Source organism: Euprymna scolopes, chromosome 8 (genome assembly GCF_053919585.1).
Source record: "Euprymna scolopes isolate OS-2025 chromosome 8, ASM5391958v1, whole genome shotgun sequence".
NCBI classification, from domain to species: domain Eukaryota; kingdom Metazoa; phylum Mollusca; class Cephalopoda; order Sepiida; family Sepiolidae; genus Euprymna; species Euprymna scolopes.
In genome coordinates this window covers 162765686-162790005 of record NC_136489.1, presented here as the reverse complement: position 1 = coordinate 162790005, position 24320 = coordinate 162765686, and the positions used below count along the sequence as shown (strand labels likewise).

At 36.2% G+C, this 24320-nt stretch overlaps 1 protein-coding gene and 1 pseudogene across 2 annotated transcripts in view; both read right to left on the bottom strand.

The window, feature by feature from the left end:
• LOC145284013 (phosphatidylinositide 4-phosphatase SAC2-like) overlaps positions 1–24320 on the bottom strand; it is a 697431-nt gene that overhangs the window by 110430 nt on the left and 562681 nt on the right. The window lies entirely within an intron of this gene.
• On the bottom strand, positions 8362–8525 carry LOC145284314 (U2 spliceosomal RNA; annotated as a pseudogene).

The following is a 24320-nucleotide window of genomic DNA, read 5'->3' as shown; positions in this document are numbered from 1 at the left end:
CTGCCGTTTGTGCATATTATATTTGCATGAAATATCTTGATTTTTAATCCTATTAAGGTCAAAATCCGACGGGAAAAATGAGTTCATTTTATTTATATAGAGATAATCTACAAATTCGTATTTCGAGATACTACCTCTTGCCAGCATAGCTGGACTGTTTCTAGGATTCGAACCTCAGACCATGTGTATTATGGTCGAGCACGTTAACCGTTACGCCCAGAAGTTATAGATGACTTTATGTGTTATTTTTTATCACAACTCATGTCGATGTATATATATATATATATATATATATATAATATAAAGTTGTGTGTGTGTGTATGGTCACGAATAGGCTCCTATATGGTTGACTATTTTAAAAAAACTGATTACATATAATGATAGATGTATCGAGACACAGGAATAAGTATGTTTGATCTGGCAGAACGGTGGTTCATTAAAATTGTGGGGTCTGCATTCGCGTCTGGTCCACAATGTATGGAAATGAATTTTTAAAATAAAAAAAAAAAACGTTTACAAGTGTTTTTTATATAGATGTACATAAGAATACTTTGATAAGTATGTTTTAATTTAAATAGGGATAGTATAATAAAATTGTGGGGTCTGCGTTCGCGCCTGGCCTCCATAGAATGGAAATAGGCACAAACTTTAATAAAAACTTTTCATATCTATCTGCGTAAGTATACTTGGATAATTATGTTTCAGTTTGAAGAAATATGGTATAATAAAATTATGGGGTGTTCGTTCGCACCTGTCCTCCATAGAATGGAAATATGTCACAAAGTTTAACAAGTTTTTTAATATAGATCCACAGAATATTGTGATAAGTGTTTCAGTGTGAACAGGCATGGTATAATAAATTATGGGGTTTATCTATTTTATTTTTACTTTCATCATATTTGGTTTTGATACCCCCAAATTCGAAGGTATCTCTTTACAACGCTTCCTTTTCATAAATCAGAGTCCATTTTCTGTAGGCTGTTTTTGAACCCAGTCAACGACGGGTACTTTTGCTAGTATATATATATATATATATATATATATATATATATATATGTTTTTTTATTGTCTTTTTTTTTAATGGGATCACCGGATTTGTGAAGACAAGATTCAGGCAAGCCCGGACGGTCCACAGAGTTTAACAAGGTTTTTTTTAACATAGATCCACAGAATATTGTGATAAGTGTTTCAGTGTGAACAGGCATGGTATAATAAATTATGGGGTTCATCTATTTTATTTTTACTTTCATCATATTTTGCTTTGGTTTTGATACCCCCAAATTCTCTTTACAACGCTTCCTTTTCATAACCTATCATATTTTCATAAATCAGAGTCCATTTTCTGTAGGCTGTTTTTGAACCCAGGGAACGACGGGTACTTTTGCTAGTATATATATATATATATATATATATATATATATATATATATATATATATATATATATATATATATATATATAAATGATTTTTTATTGTTTTTTTTTTTTAATGGGATCACCGGATTTGTGAAGACAAGATTCAGGCAAGCCCGGACGGTCCACAGGGTTTAACAAGGTTTTTTAATATAGATCCATTTTATTTTTACTTTCATCATATTTTGCTTTGGTTTTGATACCCCCAAATTCGAAGGTATCTCTTTACAACGCTTCCTTTTCATAACCTTTCATATTTTCATAAATCAGAGTCCATTTTCTGTAGGCTGTTTTTGAACCCAGGGAACGACGGGTACTTTTGCTAGTGTTATATATATATATATATATATATATATATATACTTGCATATTCCGCAAATTATGAATGTTGCATACACGCATCAGAAATCATATTGAAGCATCAATTCTATCAGCAATTTCTGCAACATTAAACATTACCATGAATTGAATTCTTAGATTAGGAAATGAAGAGTTCTGACAAGTTCGAAGATTATTAAGTCCCCTTGTGTATTCGAAGTGAAATAAGTTTTTTTTTTCCTTTGTTGTTGCACAGCAATAAAATATTTAACTTGATGAATTTTGTGTCATTGCTTATGAAGACATTGTTATTTATTTATTTTTTTTTTTTTAAAGGCAATGTCCATTTATTGGTCTATCATTAGTGATCGGCAAATTTATAGAGTGATTTTGATTTTCGTAACAGAGTTCGTCTTTAAAACTCTGCCAAAAATCAGGTAATTATCTAATCAATATAAAATTTTTACCAATTAATAAGTAAAGACTGCACTTTATATGGGTGTAATTTTTTTTTCATATTCGTTGTATGAATATATTTTGGGGGACTTCATACCTCTCCTCCTTCCTCATTTGTTCCTTATTCGGCCCCTTAAAGTCCAAACGATCCACTAAGCACACACTCATTTTGTGGTAGCAGGGTACACGAGTATAGAAAAACAAAAGAAAAAATATTTCACAGAGTGCTTTCGATATCATGAATTGAATTCTTAGATCAAAAATGATGAGTTCTCTTGTGTATTTGAAGTGAAATAGGGTATTTTTGTTTTTGGTGTTGCACAATAAAATATTTAACTTGATGAGTTTTGTGTCATTGCTATTGAAGATATTGTTATTTTTTGAGAGACATTGTCCATTTATTGGTCGATCATGTTAGAGTTTGTCAGAATTCTCCCGCTAGTCTCTAACGTTTTCGTCTGAAATATCATTTTTATTTCTGAAATTGTAGATTAAATATAAAAACATTACAGAATGTATCTATCATTTAATTTTTTATAGACAATTTATTTTTATATATACAATTTTTTTTATCTATATAATTTATTTTTATATACTTTTTTTATATAATTTTTTGAATAATTATTTATATAATCTATCTTATATATAATTTATTTTTTTATATAATTTTTGTATAATTATTTATATAATCTATCTTATATATAATTTTTTTTTTTTATATAATTTTTGTATATAATTTCTATATACAATTTATTTCTTTATATAACTGATTTAATTTCGATAATTTATTTTTTATAAAGTATTTTTGTAGTGGAATGGGGACAAAAATGGATAGTCACATTCAATGCTGCCAAAACTAAGCTTGTTTCCTTCAACAATTACAAGAAACCACCAATAGCTATGGCTAATGATACATTACCTGAAAATAGTTCATTCAAACTCCTCAGCTTAATGTTTACAGGGAACACGAGTTGGAACAGATGCATATAGAGTATTGCCACGTCTGCTGCAAAGAAGGTGGGCTCTCTCTATGATGCCAGAGAGTTTGCTTATGTCCAAAAGTATCCTGTACCTCTACAAGGCCACTATTTGACCAAGTATGGAGTACTGTTGTCACATTTGGGCTGGTGTACCCGCTACTATTCTCTCACTCCTGGATAGGGTTCAAAAGAGAGTCGCTAACCTAATTGGTTCTGAACTGTCTGCTGGGCTTAAGCCTCTGTCTCATTGACAAAATATTGCATCCTTCCGCCTGTTTTACAAGTATTTTTTTTTTTTTTTACATAGGCATCACCACATTATCAAGGCCAAGAGGCCACTCAAGGATAAGGGTTAAAGAGTGTACAGTAGAAATTGGACAATATAGTAATCATTAGTAATGAAAATTCGGTAAATTTGATAATTTATATGGAACGGCTCATCAAGAACTTATTTACGTTAGACTTGAACACAACCATATTGTAGTCAGCCGGAAAGCAGGAAAACGGAAGACAATTCCACAGGCGTGCAGTTCTAAGAAAGAAGCTTCGTTCATGGAATCTGCGTTTAGGTTTAGACACAGATAAAGAGTGGGAGGGAATTAGTGATAGTATTTACAGCTAGACGAGTGTTTCTTGTGAAAGTTTGGCGAGGGGGGACCATAGATTGAAGCTCAGTCGAACACTTTCCATGAAAATAACGATACATCAGAGACAAACTCGCAACATCTCTTCTGTGAGATAGAGGTTGCAAGGAAGAGAAAAGGACATCTCCTACGAGGCTACAAAGTCTATTTTGAACTCTATCAAGGCAGGACAAGTCCTTTCTAGCAGCTCCTGCCCAGATGTGGCAACAGTATTCCATCCTTGGACGTACCTGGCTCTTATATAGATAGAGAATAGCATCAGCAGTGAGATTTCTACCGGATCGATAACAATAATAATAACGGTAGATGCTCCGACGAGCTAGAAGCCCTTGCATACCCTTGACGAAAATACAACCGAAAAACCCGGCAAGCAGCAAAATCCCACCCATACACAGTAGAGATCCCCAGATTCCAGAAAACCTCCTAATCTAATAGTTTCTTCCCCAGAACAGCTAGATTTTGGAATTCAATCTCGGATCCGTTTCCCAGACTGTACTGACATGCAGAAATTCAAGTGTCAAGTGAATAGACATCTTGCTGCTAAACTCCCTAAATAGTGTACCTGCACTTATATTCAGATAGTAGCCCTCTTCATCAAAGTGGCACTATGCCTTGTTTGGGGTGAAAATGCAATAAAAAATTTAAAAACAACTTGAAATTTGGAATATAAACGTTTGTCATTTATTTTTATTTTTTTAATTATATTTTTTAGATATTTTAGATAAGGATTGATAATTTGTATTATTTGGAATACTGTTCTCATCTGGGTTGTTATTTTCTTGAAGTATCATATGGAAGGGGAGGGGACAACCCCCGGTAATTAGAAAAACAAAGGTTTAAAAATAATATTTATTAAAGGAAAAGGTTAGAATCGTACCCAGTAATTAGAAATTGAAAAGAATACATATTGCAATTTCGATACAATGATAGGTATATAGAGCATTGTCCAGTGTGTTAGAAATAACTATACCAATCGCTAGGCCAGAGTACCTAGAATCGGACAATATGTAATATGTAAATCCACGTGAGGAGAATCACATGTTTGAGCACGTTTTGACGTCATAAAGAAAGATAGATACAAATATTCAGTTAATTTGTATCAGTCAGCAGGGGAGTGAAGTTAGCCGAATCCTTTTGGAAGCGACGAAAAAAGGAAAGCAAGACAATGTGATTCTGCAAGGCATTCGAATCCCTGATCATCTCATCATGACCAGCTGGAATGAATAAAGACCATCCTGTTATTTGTAAGTCTTCAACCTGAATGGTAATGTGTTTTTGTGATTTGTCTTTGTAATAGAACATTTATATGTTACACCTTTCCAAAGTGTTAACTGCCTGTCGCCCTCCTCAAAAGTGTTAACTGTCTGTCGCCCTCCTCAAAAGTGTTAACTGTCTGTCGCCCTCCTCAAAAGTGTTAACTGTCTGTCGCCCTCCTCAAAAGTGTTAACTGTCTGTCGCCCTCCTCAAAAGTGTTAACTGTCTGTCGCCCTCCTCAAAAGTGTTAACTGCCTGTCGCCCTCCTCAAAAGTGTTAACTGCCTGTCCCCGTCCTCAAAAGTGTTAACTGCCTGTCGCCCTCCTCAAAAGTGTTAACTGCCTGTCGCCCTCCTCAAAAGTGTTAACTGTTTGTCCCCGTCCTCAAAAGTGTTAACTGCCTGTCGCCCTCCTCAAAAGTGTTAACTGTTTGTCCCCGTCCTCAAAAGTGTTAACTGTCTGTCGCCCTCCTCAAAAGCGTTAACTGTCTGTCGCCCTCCTCAAAACTGTTAACTGCCTGTCGCCCTCCTCAAAACTGTTAACTGTCTGTCGCCCTCCTCAAAAATGTTAACTGTCTGTCGCCCTCTTCAAAAGTGTTAACTGTCTGTCGCCCTCCTCAAAAGTGTTAACTGCCTGTCGCCCTCCTCAAAAGTGTAAACTGCCTGTCGCCCTCCTCAAAAGTGTTAACTGTCTGTCGCCCTCCTCAAAAGTGTTAACTGCCTGTCGCCCTCCTCAAAAGTGTTAACTGTTTGTCCCCGTCCTCAAAAGTGTTAACTGTCTGTCCCCGTCCTCAAAAGCGTTAACTGTCTGTCGCCCTCCTCAAAAGCGTTAACTGCCTGTCGCCCTCCTCAAAAGTGTTAACTGCCTGTCGCCCTCCTCAAAAGTGTTAACTGCCTGTCGCCCTCCTCAAAAGTGTTAACTGCCTGTCGCCCTCCTCAAAAGTGTTAACTGTCTGTCCCCGTCCTCAAAAGTGTTAACTGTCTGTCCCCGTCCTCAAAAGCGTTAACTGTCTGTCCCCGTCCTCAAAAGTGTTAACTGTCTGTCCCCATCATAAATAACGTATCTCCCCTCAACGTGTAAATTTCAGATCTCTCTCACATCTATATCCCTTCTACAACAAATAATCGTTCCATTTTCATATGTCTCCCAAGAATAATATGAAATTTCCAAGAATTGTTGTCGTCATCATCATCGTCGTCGTCGTCACAATATACGCCGTTATCAAGCACATAAAATGTCTACCGAAAAGACCAAAGAATACTTCTGTCGTCGCTGTCATCGATTATATATTAATAGAATAGCGTATGTGGGTTATTTATTTTGTGTGTCACGCTTACATCCGAGTGACTGTCGTTTAATTGTTATGGACTTCCATTTCTTGTAATAAAAATTTTTACAAAAAATTCTTTACAAGTTCTTTTTCGGTTTCGATTATAGCTGATGGCACTCAAGTTATTTATTTTGTTATAAATAATTTTACCAAGAATTCTTCATAAGTTTTGGTTTCGGTTTTGATTATAGCTGATAGCACTTAAATCATCTATATTTTTTATAAATAATTTTACCAAGAATTCTTCATAAATTTTGGTTTCGGTTTCGATTATAGCTGATGGCACACCAGCAATCTATTTCTTTTATAAATATTTATATCAAGAATTCTTGATCGTTCATTATATGCCCCCACCCCCGATATGTACACCCGCTATACAACAATTGGTCGAAACAAAATGGGTGCTAATAGTATATACAAGCTGATAGCCATGGTGTTTTGTAATTAAAAAAAAACATCATTTGTTAAATCAACATTAAATTTTATTTACATAATAAGTTACTTGGCCTTTTGGTCAGGATCAAAGTGTAGTATCTGTTCCGGCAGATGCTGCAGGCTATGACTAGCTATGACTAGCAAAGACCAGATGTGGGGGCAACCCCACATGCCTGACCTTTAACCAGCTCCCATTTCCCACCTCTCGGGAGCTGGTCCCCTTTTTCCCTTCCCCCTCCCTTCACTCCTCACATTAAAAATTGGCCTTGTGCCTAATTTGCTCGGTGGGGGAGCAAATAAATACCATCTGTTCTTCAGATGCTGCACTTCCATTTCTTGTTCTCTTTCGGTGGAGGAGAAATCCTTCACGACTGAGACAATTTTTATTTTTGTACCTTTTCTCCACGTTAAAAAACGACCCTGGTGTCTAACTCTGTCCCGTGGGGAGGCATTGTAAATAGGTACAATAATAGCGTGACAAGAAACTTTGGGTCTGTATGTGGGTTGCTTGGTGCGGGCGACAGTAGAAGTGTCACTGCTGGTTTTTTTTCTCTTGCTCTGAGTGACCGACTTTGTTTATGCTTTATATTGACATCAACCACATTCCTTGATTAGAAAATAGCCAAACTTTGAAATATCGTCTGAATAATCCAGCTACATTATATTTGTACATAGTTGCATGAATACTGATTCTGTTGCAATGGAGGCAATAAAAAAGATATCAATCGAAAGACTATATTTCGATTCCCCTTGTTGATGAGGAGCTAAAAATGAAATTTAGGAATGCAATAACTTTGGTATTTTCATTTTAGTGACAAATGATTGGTAAACAAAAAAAAAAAAAAATGGCAAATGAAACTTAAGGGTTTCGACGGAAATCGGAAACAATGTGTGACAAGTTTTTTTAGGTTTACATTTTCAACAATAGCAAACAATAAACAACGAACCAAAACTCAAGATTAAAGAGTAAAAATAAAAAATAAAAACTATGCATAAAACAGAGCAATATAAATTCGAGAATCAAAATTACTATTTTTATTGTGTGTGTGTGGGTGGGGGGGGGTAAGACACAGATAAGATTATTGTACCTATTTACTATGCCTCCCCACGGGACAGAGTTAGACACCAGGGTCGTTTTTTAACGTGGAGAAAAGGTACAAAAATAAAAATCGTCTCAGTCGTGAAGGATTTCTCCTCCACCGAAAGAGAACAAGAAATAGAAGTGCAGCATCTGAAGAACAGATGGTATTTATTTGCTCCCCCACCGAGCAAATTAGGCACAAGGCCAATTTTTAATGTGAGGAGTGAAGGGAGAGGGAAGGGAAAAAGGGGACCAGCTCCCGAGAGGTGGGAAATGGGAGCTGGTTAAAGGTCAGGCATGTGGGGTTGCCCCCACATCTGGTCTTTGCTAGTCATAGCTAGTCATAGCTTGCAGTATCTGCCGGAACAGATGGTATTTATTTGCTCCCCCACCGAGCAAATTAGGCACAAGGCCGATTTTTAATGTGAGGAGTGAAGGGAGGGGGAAGGGAAAAAGGGGACCAGCTCCCGAGAGGTGGGAAATGGGAGCTGGTTAAAGGTCAGGCATGTGGGGTTGCCCCCACATCTGGTCTTTGCTAGTCCTAGCTAGTCATAGCTTGCAGTATCTGCCGGAACAGATACTACACTTTGATCTTGGCCAAAAGGCCAAGATTGTAGCTCAAATTCGACAACTAAAACATACAAAAATTTTCAAGATAGAAGAGGTAGAACTGTTCAAAACTGAAATTAGAAACGGCAAAAAGAATAAAAGAATTTAATATAAAATGCTGGCCAACAGATGAGGGGGCTTCATATTGCAATAAGCCTAAAAGTTATGTTTATTCAGCTCCAATCTCAGAAAGGAAAAAATGGAGGAAAAATTCTTATTATTTTATTACCTTTCTTTTTTAAAAAAAAAAAAAAAAAAAAAAAATTCCACTTCCAGAAAAAAAAAAAAAAAGGAGGGGAAAAATTGCTCTTATTTAAAAAAAAAAAAAAAATTCTTACCCAACACCCCATCACAATTTCTTATTTTGTTGGTTTCATTTCTTTTCGGCTACAGGCAAGAAAAAGTTGCACAATCAACAGTCAAATGTTTACCAACTTCATATCGAGCCTGTCACCTCCAGGCAAATAAGAAAGAAAACAATTACTTCCGGCATAGAAAGTCTTTGCTCAATAATTTAACATGACAGCCAATCACCGTTTGACACGTTGGATTGATTTGTAATTTTATTTGATTCTTATTGCTTTAATAAAACAAATAAGTGCAGTACTATAGGTTCAAAAGGCTGATCTAGTTGACAAAAAAAAAAAAAAAAAAAAAAAAAAAAAAAGATCGAAATATCGAAATCCGTCTCGTTCCGACTAAAGAATTTTAAATATTAAAAACATTGATTCAAAAGATATGAACTTTAATGGTGGATCAGGCCTTTATTTCTGCTTCATTCACATTTGATAAAGGATCACTCATAATTCATTGCAAATGTAAGACTAATATATCACAATCTCTTTTAAGTCGGAGCGAGTAGCAACCTTGATTGAAGTCAGTGTCCCTAATGATGGAGGTCTGAACAGAGCTGAAAGAGAGAAATAGACCAAATATCAAGGTCTTATGTATGATATGAAAAGAAACTGGAATGTTAGGGAGATATCAATCATACCATACACTTGAACTACTGTACTGACGTGCAGAAGTTCAAGTGCAACGTGAACAGACATCTTGCTGCCCAAATCCCTACATAGTACCCCAGTAATTTTTTTCCCCTGATAGTAGCCCCCTACATCAAAGTAGCAATGTGCCTTATTTGGGGTGAAAATGTAATAAAAAAATTTTTAATACCAATTATTATAGGTGCAACAGGACTTATGAAGAAGAACCTGAAGTCCTACCTAACTAATATTCCTGGTGAACCAAGTGCAAAAGAGATCCAGACAATTTCTCTTAAGGGAACGGTGAGGATACTAAAAAGAGCTCTCGGTTGATTTCAATAAAAGGCAGGGCAATGTTGGCAGCTGGTTTGGCTGCCCCATACCCAGCGTTAATCTTCAAAGGAAGAACATTAAACAAAAAACAAAAAAGTTCTGATGATATTAACCGTTTAAAAGCAATAATTACTAAATTACACATACACATCTTCCATTACAAGATTAAAAGCGGTGTGTAAAAATGATGATAAAAACGGAATTTTTTCACAGAAGGCTACAGTAAAGAGAAATCGGAAAATTCCATTAGAAGCTACGATCGTCATCATTCTAGCATATGAATCCAAAAAGAGTCTATTGTTGGCATTGGTTTCCTAGATATGTTTCAAGTCGTAATTCTTTGGAAAAATACATCAGGGATTATGGGATGGATTACATAAAAGTTGCCAACATCCACAGTGGAACAAACTGGATTCAAACTTGAGACGCTCAGCTTGTCAGTCCATGTCATAAACTGCTAGACCATCGTCATATATATATATATATATATATATATATATATATAAAAGGCAAAAGTGGCGTGCATATTTTTGTATGTCCAAGAAAGGCTTGTACTCCGGGGCGGTACTATTCCTTACAACTGTTTATATGCCCCCTAGATTATAATATCTACGATTTGCGAAGAGACATTGTGTCTAGATTTATTTTGATCGACTTTTATAAAATTTGTGCTATTTCGCTGTGTCGCGTGTTTATTTATACTAAAAAGCCAAACAAAGTGAAACTCTTGGAGCGAGGTAATTCCCTGGCCTTCCCGCCGGGGACGTTCAGAAAGCAAATCAGCTTTGATCAATGTGGTGAAAACTGTCATATCAGACAATTGCTATTCATTTGGACACTCCCCCTTTTTATGGGGGAGCTGGTGTCCCTCCCCCCCCCAACAAAACCAAATAAAGTGCCTCGCAGTAAAAGTTAAGTACGGGATTTTATTCCTCTATGACATGATGTTTGACCTCATTAAATTCACGCACACCTGTCACTTAACTTTTTTAATCGTTTAATTTCATCCACTCTCATTCCACTGCCTTCGTAGTATTGAGGTAAGTTATCACGCTTTTTTTTTTCACTTTTTTTCTCAAGGATTCGTGTTCGAGCCTACCTCCCTCCCAAAACCTGGCACCCACGCTAGTCTATAGCATAAACGGCAAAATGTACATGTGTTTATATGTCTCCCAAAAACTTGTCTTGTATCTATTTGCTTCCCCACCAAAGCAAATTAGGCACAAGGCCGTTTTTAATGTGGGGTAAAAACCAGCTCCCCTAAAAGTAGGCAAAAAGGGGGCACTCTGGTTACCAAAAATAATAATTGTCCCAGTATAGAGGGTTTCCCCTCCATTGACTGGTACAAATTATCTTAAGTGCAGCATCTGCAGAACAGATTGTATTTATTTGCTTCCCCACCGAGCAAATTAGGCACAAGGCCGTTTTTTAATGTGGAGAGAGAGGGAGTGGGGAGGGAAAAGGGGGACCAGCTCCCGAGAGGTGGGAAATGGGAGCTGGATAGTAACTGTTGGTCTGTAGGGTGATCCCTACATTGAGCAAGGTCTGATATGTGGGATTACCCCCACATATGGTCTTTGCATGGTCTTTGCTTGCAGTATCTGCCGGAACAGATGGTATTTATTTGCTCCCCCACCGAGCAAATTAGGCACAAGGCCGATTTTTAAAGTGAGGAGTGAAGGGGAAATGGGGACCATCTCCCCGGGGAGTAGGGGAGCTGGATAGTGACAATTGGTATGAAGGGTTGCCCCTACATTGACCAATAACTTATATGTGGGGTTGCCCCCACATATGGTCTTTGCTTGCAGTATCTTATATTCATCCTCCTCCATGGCCATCCAACACCCTGATGCTGACGTCATCAGAGTTACCTTCTCCTAGATATATCTTAACTTAGACTAGGTGTCCATCTCTCTCAGTTAATGAATGTACCTCCAGATACCAACCTGGAAATTTCTTACGACTTAGCAAGGTACATACAGCGTCTTCCCAAATAGTCACCCATCTGGTGCTGGCCAGGCTCATCGTTGCTTAACTTCGGTGATCTGGCGGGAACCAGTGCAGTGTGTTAACGGGATCATGCCATATATACGTGACATTTACAGGATCCTAAATACCAAAGATGGATGATGAAGAAAACATTTTCAAAACAAGCAATTATTTGTGATCTCCCTCTACCTCCCCCTCTCTCTCTCTCTCCCTCTATCCCCCTCTCTCTCTCTCTCTCTGCGTGTTTGAATGCATGACTGCTACTCAATGTGCTAAGCACGAGAACATTTTGTCATTTTGTTGACTTACTCAACAAAAGATAAGTATTAAACATAATAGGTATGTTTTTTTTGTTTTTTTTTAACACGGGCATCACCACATTATCAAGGCCCAGAGGCCACTCAAGGATAAGGGTTAAAGAGTGTACAGTAGAAATTGGACAATATAGTAATCATTAGTAATGAAAATTTGGTAAATCTGATAACTTATATGGAACGGCTCATCAAAAACTTGTTTACGTTAGACTTGAAAACAACCATATTGTAATCAGCCGGAAAGCAGGAAAACGGAAGACAATTCCACAGGCGAGCAGTTCTAAGAAAGAAGCTTTGTTCATGGAATCTACGTTTAGGTTTAGGCACAGATAAAGAGTGGGGGGAATTATTGATAGTGTTTACAGCTAGACGAGTGTTTCTTGTATGTAGGTATGTAGATGGTCGTGAATACACATATTTACATATGCAAAAATATTCAACTTTTAAACTCGGGTTCGATTGTTTGGATCAGGACAAGTGAGTTGGCAAAACCAGTTTGTTTGTTTTGTTTTTTTTTAATCGCTACTATTATATATAAGTCATTTTTTATGTGGGTTTGTGTTCCTTATTCATAGGTTCCGAAACAGCTGAGCCTCTCTCTTGCAAATTTCACACAAAGCTGATTTATATGTCTGGCAGTGTTCTTAGATATGTTTTGTACAGAAAATTCACCCGATAAGTATCGAAAATCAAAAAAATCCGATCTGATAAATAGTCTTTTCTTATAGATAAAAAAAGAATTTCTGCAGGGGAATATTTTACGTCACACAGGCCAAGGTTACAACGGTGATAGGTAAAATATTCCCCTGTAAAAATTCTTTTTTTATCTATGAGGAGAAAGACTATTTTTAAGATCGTCAAACACAAATATCAGCTGACGTGATACTGTAAACAAACACAGACGGAATTTGATGAACAACATTATCATTATTTTAAAACAATTTTTTTTTTTTTTTTTTTTTTTTGCGAATTAGTCCACTGAGCAAATTATTCCTCGTATTATATAATAATCAATAGAGGATCGATTCTATAATAATACATACGCAATCTGCATAAATTAACATGTTTAAGTGTATTGTACAACTGGGCGTCCAGCTGGTAAAGAGATAAAAGTCATTTTATGTGTGCGAGTTCCTTCCTCATAGATTCCGAAACAGGACAAATGAGTTTGCAAAACCATTTTTTTTTTGTTGTTTTTTTTTTTTTTTAATCGCTACTATTATTAAAAAAAGTCATTTTTTATGTGTGTGTGTGTGTGTTCCTTATTCATAGGTCCCGAAACGATTGAGCCTCTCTTTTGCAAATTCCACACAAAGCTAATTTACATGTCTGGCAGTGTTCTTAGATATGTTTTGTACAGAAATTTATCCAATAAGTATCGAAAATCGAAAAAAACCCGATCTGAAAAATAGTCTTTCTTTCTCATAGATAAAAAAGAAGAATCTTTACAGGGGGAATATTTTACGTTACACCGGTCAAGGTTACACCAGTGTAACTAAAATATTCCCGTGTAAAAATTCTTTTTTTTATCTTCAGCATGTCCAAAAAAGTCCCTCCAAAATCAAAAATCTATTTAAGTTCAAAACCCTTCAGTAACTTTTTGAACACCTTGTATCAGAGAAGAAAGACTATTTTCAAGGTCATCGAGTTCAAATATCAGCTGACGTGATATTATAAACAAACACAGACGTAATTTGATGAATTCTATTATCATTATTATCTAAAAAAATTAGTCCACCAGACCAATTATTCCTCGTAATAATTAATATTCAATAGAGGATTGATTTTATAATGATACGTAGGCAATCTGCATAAATTAAAATAACTTGTTTAAGCGTATTGTACAAGCGGGCAACACTAGTAAAGAGTAAACTACTGAGCATATCTTTTGCAAATTTCACACAAAGTTAATTTTTACAGGGGAACACCGGTATAACCTTGCCCGGTGTAACGTAAAATATTCCCCTGTAAAAATTCTTTTTTTTTTTAACTATAAGAGAAGAAATGTTTATATAAGCCACTTCTGCATAGTTTTAGCGAGCTGGATTTACCCCCATTAAAAACCGACCTCCTCATGTCCTCTTGGGGGAGAGAAATGAATAAAGGCTTACAATGATTGTTAAAAAGATAAGATATTGAAATAGTGCTACACATACGCGGGGCGTGCAATAAGTAATGCTCCTGACCTACTTCCCATAGCAGGTCATATGATGGGGCATTATCACCATAAGTTTCTTTCATTTCATCAAAAGTCTCCTGTGATGTGCGTCCTTTCAAATACAAAAACTGGATTACTGCTCGACATTCAACAGGCTCCATTTCACACCTGACTCAGTTCAAACATCTGTAAAACAGAAACCACAATTAGTTCAGAGCTGTAATTTGCCACATAACCCGTAGAGATATAAATCATTGCACATGCAAAATTTCAGCTAGATCAGACAACTGGAAGTAGGCCAGAGGCATTACTTATTGCACGCCCCTCGTAATAAACAACATGGAGCCAGCCGTTTATGTGAAGAGCCGCCATCCAGAAGATCAGCTGCAGTAAAAAAAAAAAATTTAAAAAAATGGTCTGTGGGAGTTGAAACTCACAGGCTAACTCAATTATCGTCACTTAACTCTTGGCCACCAGAGGGCAAGATATACGTCACTTCCTGTTTCTTATATTTCTCTTTCACGCTGGACCCTCAAGCAGTCAACATGTAATCAAGAATCGTTCTGGTGGCATCGGCTACCAACCAGCTTACCTGAGGAATCTGTCAGCCTCTCATCAATTATAAATAACGTTACTCATCTCTCAACGAACTCTTATTCTTTCTATCTCTTAATATTTCTCATGTAAACTTATGTAAATAAATTGCATTCCTTCACTGATATATACCGGTGCGTTTTCGTCGTCATTATGCAAACTTTTGCTTTTCAATTCTTCTACCATCCAATACATTCACCATACACATGGGGACGGGATCGTCTATCACACAAGCAGACCATCCTGTCCTCTCAACAGGTCAACTATTATGCTATACAATACAACGATCATAAACTGAAACTCCTAGCCAATCAAATCATTGCAGATTGCGAGTGCATAACTCTCTACGTGTACCTAACATACGGTTTGTTGAAAAACTAATTCAGAATCAAGAAACAAATTTTTAATGAAAACTACTTGCAACAAACAATTGATTTGCTTTCATCATCATTGACAAAACAGGAAGTTAGTTAAATTGAATAACTATTATCCATAATGGGTATTAGACTGAGTTGATTTGCATATTTCTTTAATGTGTATTAAATACGCAACACGCGCACATCATATATACAACTCATATATATATATGAGAGAGAGAAAATACACAACACATACATTATATATACATTAAATACACAACGCACGCATCATATGTATCTTATTTGAAATATTCCGAATTTTATTATGTTTATATAACTAAGAATTCGGTAATCATTCACATCCCAATAAATTTTAAGTCAAGGTAACTTAATTTGCAAGCTTCAAAATTATCAGTTTTTGTAATCGAGCATTCATATCGTATTTTCACAAAATCAAGACAATAAAGATTGGATTGATAGCAACAAATTATGTATTTTCATTGTTCGTTACAAACGTTTCGCGACCATTCGGATGATTTCAAACCTTATATCGTTAGAAAATATTCACAAGAACGGCCTCTCTTCAGACGTTAAAAAACACTATTTTTTAATAAAAAAATATGGAATTCATTTCCGTTTTAAGGAAAACTATGATATGAAAAATTTACCTACATTTCTTCCTTCCGAGGTTTTTTCATTTTCTGTTTAAGAATTTTTTTTTTATATCGGTTTCCCGTTTTATAATTGTTAAGGATCTTATATATATGTATATATATATATATATATATATATATATATAATATAAAGCTAAATGTGTGTGTGGTCACGAATAGGCTCCTATATGGTTGACTATTTTAAAAAACTGATCACATATGATAAAAGATGTATCGAGACACAGGAATGAGTATTTTTGATCTGGCATAATGATGATTCATTAAAATTGTGGGGTCTGCGTTCGCGCCTGGTCCACAAAGTATGGAAATAAAATTTTTAAAATTAAAAAAAAAAACGTTTACAAGTGTTTCTGATATAGATGTACATAAGAATACTTTGATAAGTATGTTTTAACTTAAATAGGGATGGTATAATAAAATTGTGGGGGTCTGCGTTCGCGCCTGGCCCCCATAGTATGTAAATAGGCACAAACTTTAATAAAGACTTTTCATATCTATCTGCGTAAGTATACTTTGATAATTATGTTTCAGTTTGAAGAAATATGGTATAATAAAATTATGGGGTGTTCGTTCGCACCTCACCTCCATAGAATGGAAATATGTCACAAAGTTTAACAAGGTTTTTTAATATAGATCCACAGAATATTGTGATAAGTGTTTCAGTGTGAACAGGTATGGTATAATAAATTATGGGGTTTATCTATTTTATTTTTACTTTCATCATATTTTGCTTTAGTTTTGATACCCCCAAATTCAACCCAAATTTACAACCCTTCCTTTTCATAAATCAGAGTCCATTTTCTGTAGGCTGTTTTTGAACCCAGTCAACGACGGGTACTTTTGCTAGTATATATATAAAAGTGAACGTGCCTGTGTGTGTGTGTGTGTGTGTGTGTGTGTGTACATTTTCCTTCGCAATAACTCTTGATTTTCAGTCTACAGACTCGAAATTTAATATACAGGGTACTGAGATTTGGGAAAATCTATGTGATCGGTTTTCGGCCAGAAATTTGGCTGTTAAGGGGTCAAAGTTCAACGATTTGACCTTTGAGAACTCTACCAAACTCCTCCGACAATTTTGGGTCTAAACACTTGAAATTTTGGATACAGGTTCCTTGGACATGGATCTAACTCAATAAATCGATTTGAGGCCAAAACAATAAATCTTAAGGGGTCATAATATAAAACAATTGACCTTTTTTTGCTTTTGTTTTTTTTTTTGCTCAGCATACACCGCCAAACACCCGGGTAACGCCGGGCTCAAATGCTAGTATATATATATATATATATATATATATATATACGTTAAATACACAACGCACACATCATATAAAGTGCGTCGAGAAATTATATGCAAATAACAAATCATATTATTTTGCAAATAATTGTATTTGTCATGTTTTGTTTATTGTTTTTTTTTGTTTTTTTACATGGTAGTCACCATTTATCAAGGCCCGTTAGCCACTCGGGGATAAGGGTTATTGCATGTACAGTAATCAATGCAATAATCGTTAGTATTGGAAATGTGATAAAGTAACTTAAGGTGGTTCATCAGGAATTTGTTTATGTTGGACTTGAAGACATCCAAGTTGTAGTCAGATGGGAAACGGGCAAACGGAAAAGAGTTCCACAGGTGTGTCCTTCTAAGAAAGAAGCTTAGTTCATGGGATCTAGGTTTTGGTTTTGGCACAGATAAAGAGTGGGGAAAATTATTGACAGTAGTTTTAGCTAGACGGGTGTTTATCGTGAAAGATTGGCGAAGGGGGACCAGAGATTGAAGCTCAGACGAGCACTTGCCATGAAAGTAATGATAAAACAAAGACAGGCTCGCAACATCTCTTCTGTGGGAGAGAGGCTGCAGGGGAGAGAAATGTTTTGAATGTTATGAATTCTTTAGGATATTGTATACCTAGATTTGTCCTCACCGAAAAAAAAAAAAAAAGAAAAAAAAAAAAGAAAAAAAAAAGAAAAAAAAAAGAAGAAAAAAAAAGAAAGAAAAAAGAAAAAAAAAGAAAGAAAAAAGAAAGAAAAAAGAAAGAAAAAAGAAAAAAGAAAAAAAAAGAAAAAAAAAGAAAAAAAAAGAAGAAAAAAAGAAAAAAAAGAAAAAAAAAAGAAAAAAAAAAGAAAAAAAAAAAAGAAAAACACAATTTTTAGCCTTGAAAATAATTCTTATAATTTACAAAACAGACTAATCCGACTGTCAATAGTTTATTTACAGCTATAATTTTTTAACGTTTATTATATTTTTTCCATAGTCTCAAAAGGATAGAATTTTCTGTAAAGTTTTTAGCAGAGAGTTTTTTTGTTTTTGTTTTTTTATTACATTTTCACCTCAAACAAGGCACATTGCCACTATGGTGTAGGGGGCTACTATCAGGGGTAGCAACTACTGGGGCACTATGTTGGGATTTGGGCAGTAAGATGTCAGTTCACGTTGCACTTGAACTTCTGCATGTCAGTACAGTTGGGGAAGCAGGGACCTGGAATGGAATTCCAGAGTCTAGCGGTTCTGGGGAAGAAACTACTGGAGTAGAAAGATCTTTTACATCTAGGGATCTCTACTGTGTGGGGGTGGGATTTAGCTGCCTGTCGGGTTTGTCAAGGGTGTCTACGTCGTGGGGGCACAAGTGTCTGCAGTTCGTCAGAGCATTCACCATTAAAATACTTGTAGAACAGGCAGAGGGATGCAATGTTTCGTCGATGGGACAGAGGCTGAAGCTTAGATGCCAGTTCAGGGCCTATTAGATTGGCGACTCTCTTTTGAACCTTGAAATATTTTAAATCAATTCATAGAGATGCTTTAGATATATCATAACATATGATTTTTACAAAAAATAAAACATTTCTTGCACAGATGCACTCTTCCTTTTCAAGGGCTCTAACCAACCTGTTATCAAAATCTGATACTAAATTTGCAATTGCAAAGGCTGATATATTATTTGCAGCAAAATTAACTGCTTATCAAAAGGTCTCGTTTGCTGTTTAATTGCCTCCAATTCTGAAAAATTTCCCTTTTGAGAATGATCCACAGGTTTTCTATTGGATTTAAATCACAACCATTTGCGAGCCAGTCCATATACGTATCTCAAAAATAGTCTTTTCCTTTAACCATCTATAAATATAAAAGCGAAAATGTATGTATGTATGTGTGTTCGCTTTTTCTGTGTGTCTACAAAAGGCTTCTTTCAGAGAAGCGGTCGGTCGCTTCACAACTTTTTATAAGTTTTTATATCACATATAAATCGTAATATCTCACAGTTAACAACGAAGCTCGCCTGTCTATTTGATTTGCTCGATTTCAGGAAGATAAATATTCAATATTTGTCGCTCGCTGCACGTGGATTAGTCTTTTTCCTATAAAATCTTGGGGGGGGGGGGGGAAGAAAAAAAAAAGCGTTCAGCAGTAAATGAAATCCCACAGTCAAACTTGACCTCATTAACTCATTAAAACGAGCACCTGCTAAATCCAAGTAATTAAATAAATTCAAACGTGTTTCCGTAAGCATCTCACGGTTGGGCAATGGTTAACATCGCACTTTTTTTTCTTTTTTTTTCACAACTTTGCCTCAACGGTTCGGGTTCGATCCTCATACTTTCTTTTAACCCCCCCCACACACACACACACATCCAAACACCCGGACAACGCCGAGTACCCCTCGCTAGTGATTTTATAAACGTTGATGAGGGACTTGATGCGTGACTTGGTGCATAAAAATCATAGATCTCCTCTGGCCAATAGGTTGTTTTATCCAGCCATTCAAAGAAATGTTGATCTAAAAACGCACAGTAACTTTTGGAGTTTATTTTAACGCCATCTTCAACTTTAAATGGACCCACGATCTCATTGCTAATAATCCCAGCCTAAATCAGATTGATTCGCCACTTTGTTGACGTTTACCAAAATGTTTCGAGTCACGTCTGTTACAGATCTGTCCTCGCGCACGTCCAGTGTGATTTTTTTACTCATCAGTGAAAAAAACTTTATTAAAATCTGTTTTCATGTATTTCTTTGCCCACAATAACCTGTTATTTTAATATTTCTTTGTTAAAATATGTGTAGGGGACTAAAAATTAGAGGACACCGGGGAGGAGTAATCTGCCCCTGCTCTTACGCTTGCTGTCTTTTCCCTTTGGTCACGGGCAGACGGTTGCCTTTCCCTCTCAAGAAGAGGAGAACCTTTGTTCCACCACGAGGTGAGCTGTGAGAACTTTTTCCACCAGTCGGTGAGTCTTATCGAACTGTTGCTATCGTATTGTGTTTTATTGTTGTTTAAATGTTTGTCAGTGTATAATAAATGTGTAAACGTAATTGGGCAATTGTGTTTATTCATATATTTTTTGTTTAGTTAAAACTAACATATGCTTTTTTGGTTGGATTTCTCACATTAGCAAACTTAATACTTTACATCTTGTTTCTCTTGACCATTTAGAATCTCCATTTCCCTCAGATATGAAAGCACTTGATGCATTTGGGTTTCTAATTACTTCTCCACAGATACGACGAGACAGACCACGCTTAGTTAATTTCCTAAATCCAGCTTACTCTTTTTTCCTTCCTTGGTTTAATTCCTAATAGACAAATTTTATTTTATCTAGAAGAGAAAGACTCTTTTTATGATGGGAGTTTTTCGATTTTCGATACTTATCAGATGAATTTCTGTAAAAAAAAAAAACATATCTAAGAACACTGCCAGACATATAAATCAGCTTTGTATGGAATTTGCAAAAGATATGCTCAGCCGTTTCGGAACCTATGAGGAACGAACTCGCACACATAAAATGACTTTTATCTCTTTACCAGATCTCTTTATGCAGATTGTGTATGTATTATTATAGAATCGATCCTCTATTGATTATTATATCTTACGAGGATTAATTTGCTCGGTGGACTAATTCACAAAAAAAAAAAAAAATTTAAATAATAATGATAATGTTGTTCAAATTCCGTCTGTGTTTGTTTACAGCATAACGTCAGCTGATATTTGTGTTTGACGATCTTAAAAATAGTCTTTCTCCTCATAAATAAAAAAGAATTTTTACAGGGGAATATTTTACCTATCACCGTTGTAACCTTGGCCGGTGTGACGTAAAATATTCCCCTGTAGAAATTCTTTTTTTTATCTATAAGATAAGAAAGACTATTTATCAGATGGGATTTTTTCGATTTTCGATACTTATCAGGTGAATTTTCTGTACAAAGCATATCTAAGAACACTGCCAGACATATAAATCAGCTTTGTGTGAAATTTGCAAAAGATAGGCTCAGCCGTTTCGGAACCTATGGGGAAGGAACTCACACATAAAAAATGACTTATATATAATAGTAGCGATTAAAAAGAAAAAAAAAACTGGTTTTGCAAACTCACTTGTTTTGATCCAAACAATCGAACCCGAGTTTAAAAGTTGAATATTTTTGCATATGTAAATATGTGTATTCACGACCATCTACATACCTATTATGTTCAATACTTATCTTTTTGGTGAGTAAGTCACCAAAAAGTTCTCGTGCTTAGCACATTGAGTAGCAGTCATACATTCAAACACGCAAAGAGAGGGGGGGTAGAGAGAGAGGAGGGGGGGTAGAGAGAGAGAGAGATCACAAATAATTGTTTGTTCTGAAAATGCTTTCTTCATCCATCTTTGGTATTTAGAATGCTGCAAATGTCACGTATTCCAAGATAGGCAACACTTTACACCTACCATCCACGCCGTCCGGTGCAAAATGATAATATCAGTCGTCGTATCGCTTCTTGCATTCAAACCACGCCTTCCTTGATCTGCCACGCTCTCTAGTGTCCGAGATATGTAAAGAAGTTATGAAACGGATGCAAGAGGCGAAACACAGTACACGTCAAAGACGTTGAGTGCATAAGACATCCGTAATCTCACGAAACACAGCACATAAAACATTAAGGATCAACGCTCTAAGGTAATTACATTGTTCAATGACACATGCAACCCTCATCTCTGATTCAAATACATTGAATACGACTAATAGTTTATAGTGTTTGGCTAAATAACAAGTAAACATATCTCACAGCTGCAGATCATATATATATATATATATATATGATTTTCAGAATGTGAGAGATTGTATATAATAAATTCCACAGCCAAACAACGTCGCAGCCCACAAGAGCCATGACAGTCAAAGAACCGGAAGTCCAAGACTCGAGTTTCGCCCTCATTTGGGCTCATCAGTTAGACACATCCAAACTCAGGATTCGAAACCCGAGCCTCTTGCATACAAGGCAAGCACTCTACCAACTGAGCAAACGCCATGCACACGAGAATTTCTATTAACCAACACAGATCAAGCAAACCGCGCCGAAATCCGACTGTGAAATGAACCTACATCGTCTCAACAAGGGACGCGGTCATCCAACCAGCTTGATCTGTGTTGGTTAATAGAATTTCTTGTGTGTAGGGCGTTTGCTCAGTTGGTAGAGTGCTTGCCTTGCATGCAAGTGGTTCGGGTTTCGAATCCTGAATTTGGATGTGTCTAACTGATGAGCCCAAATGAGGGCGAAACTCGAGTCTTGGACTTCCGGTTCTTTGACTGTCATGGCTCTTGTGGGCTACGACATTGTTTGGCTGTGGAATTTATTATATATATATATATATATATATATATATATATATATATATATATATATATTAAAAAGTTTGACTCATGTCCAAAAATTGGTTGAGCAATTTAGTAGAGACCGCAGAGGTCAAATTTTTCTTAACTTTGACCCCAATTTTGACTCCTTAACATTTATTCTTTTGGACTCAAATCGAATTAAAACGTTTGTATCCATGCCTAAGGAACCTACATCTAAAATCTCAAGTGTTTAGACCAAAAATTGGCGGAGGAGTTTGGTAGATTTTTCAAAGGTCAAATCGTTGAACTTTGACCCCTTGACAGCCAAATTTCTGGCCGAAAACCGATTAAAAAGATTTTTTTCAAATCTCAATACCCCTTATGTAAAATTTCGAATCTATAGACTGGAAGTTGACAGCAGTTTGATAGGGAAATGTAAACACACAAACAAACAGACAATTTCACTTTTATAGATATATTTCCCTGTGTATGTGTGTATATATTTAAAGAACTGAATGATATCACCATCAAGTAGTCAATTCAAAGCAAAATCAATAACGCGAATAGTTAAGTACATTTAAAATGTCAAGAAATATATAAGATAGAAAGTCTTCTTTGCAATAATTTCTCATTCATTTTTTTTTTTTTCTCTCAAAGACAAAACTGTCAAGTGGCCTATCCTCTTTATACTAAATCAATTTATCTAAAGAGGTTTTGGTTAAAAAAAAAAATTGTTTTTCCTTCTTTTTTTTCTTTTAGAAATACTTAATTTTGTTTTTTATTATATTATACAGGTGAGAGATTAGTGTATACGAGGTGGAACGATAGAATTCTCACCCTTGCATAGACGACATGATTCCATTTCCGTTTGATGTAACCCGGTTTTCTGTTTTTGTTGCAGACTATCTACTAGTTGGCCAGTTTACAAATCCTAAGAACGACAGGAGTCTTCTATCATGTCTGAAAGTGACACAATGTTCAACGACCGAGATCAGAGGTGCGCCGCTGTACAACTCATGCTGTCTACCGATCCACGTTATGACAACAGGACCATTGCCAGCATCCTCAAAATGTAAATCCAGACGGTTCAAAACTTAAGGGCACTGCTCAACGAAGTTTCCAGCCACAATTATTGTCTTTTTTTTTTTTTTTTTTTTTTATTACATTTTCACCCCAAACAAGGCAAATTGCCACTTTGGTGTAGGGGGCTACTATCAGGGGCAACAACTACTGGGGTACTATGTAGGGATTTGGGCAGCAAGATGTCGGTTCACGTTACACTTGAACTTCTGCACGTCAGTACTGTTGGGGAAGCAGGGACCTGGAATGGAATTCCAGAGTCTAGCGGTTCTGGGGAAGAAACTATTGGAGTAAAAAGATCTTTTACATCTAGGGATCTCTACAGTGTGGGGGTGGGATTTAGCAGCCTGTTGGGTTTGTCGAGGGTGCTCACGTCGTGGGGGCACAAGTGCTTGCAGTTCGTCAGAGCATTCACCACTAAAATACTTGTAGAAAAGGCAGATGGATGCAACATTTCGTCGATGGGACAGAGGCTGAAGCTTAGATGCCAGTTCAGGGCCTATCAGGTTTGCGACTCTCTTTTGAACCTTGTCAAGGAGCGAGAGACTAGTAGCAGATGCACCAGCCCAGATGTGGCAGCAATACTCCATACATGGGCGAATGGTGGCCTTATAGAGGTACAGGATACTTTCGGGTGTTAGTAGTTTTCTAGCACGGTAGAGAGAGCCCACCTTTCTTGCAGCGGCCCTGGCAATGCCTTCAATGTAATTGTTCCAACTTTGGTGTGATTTCA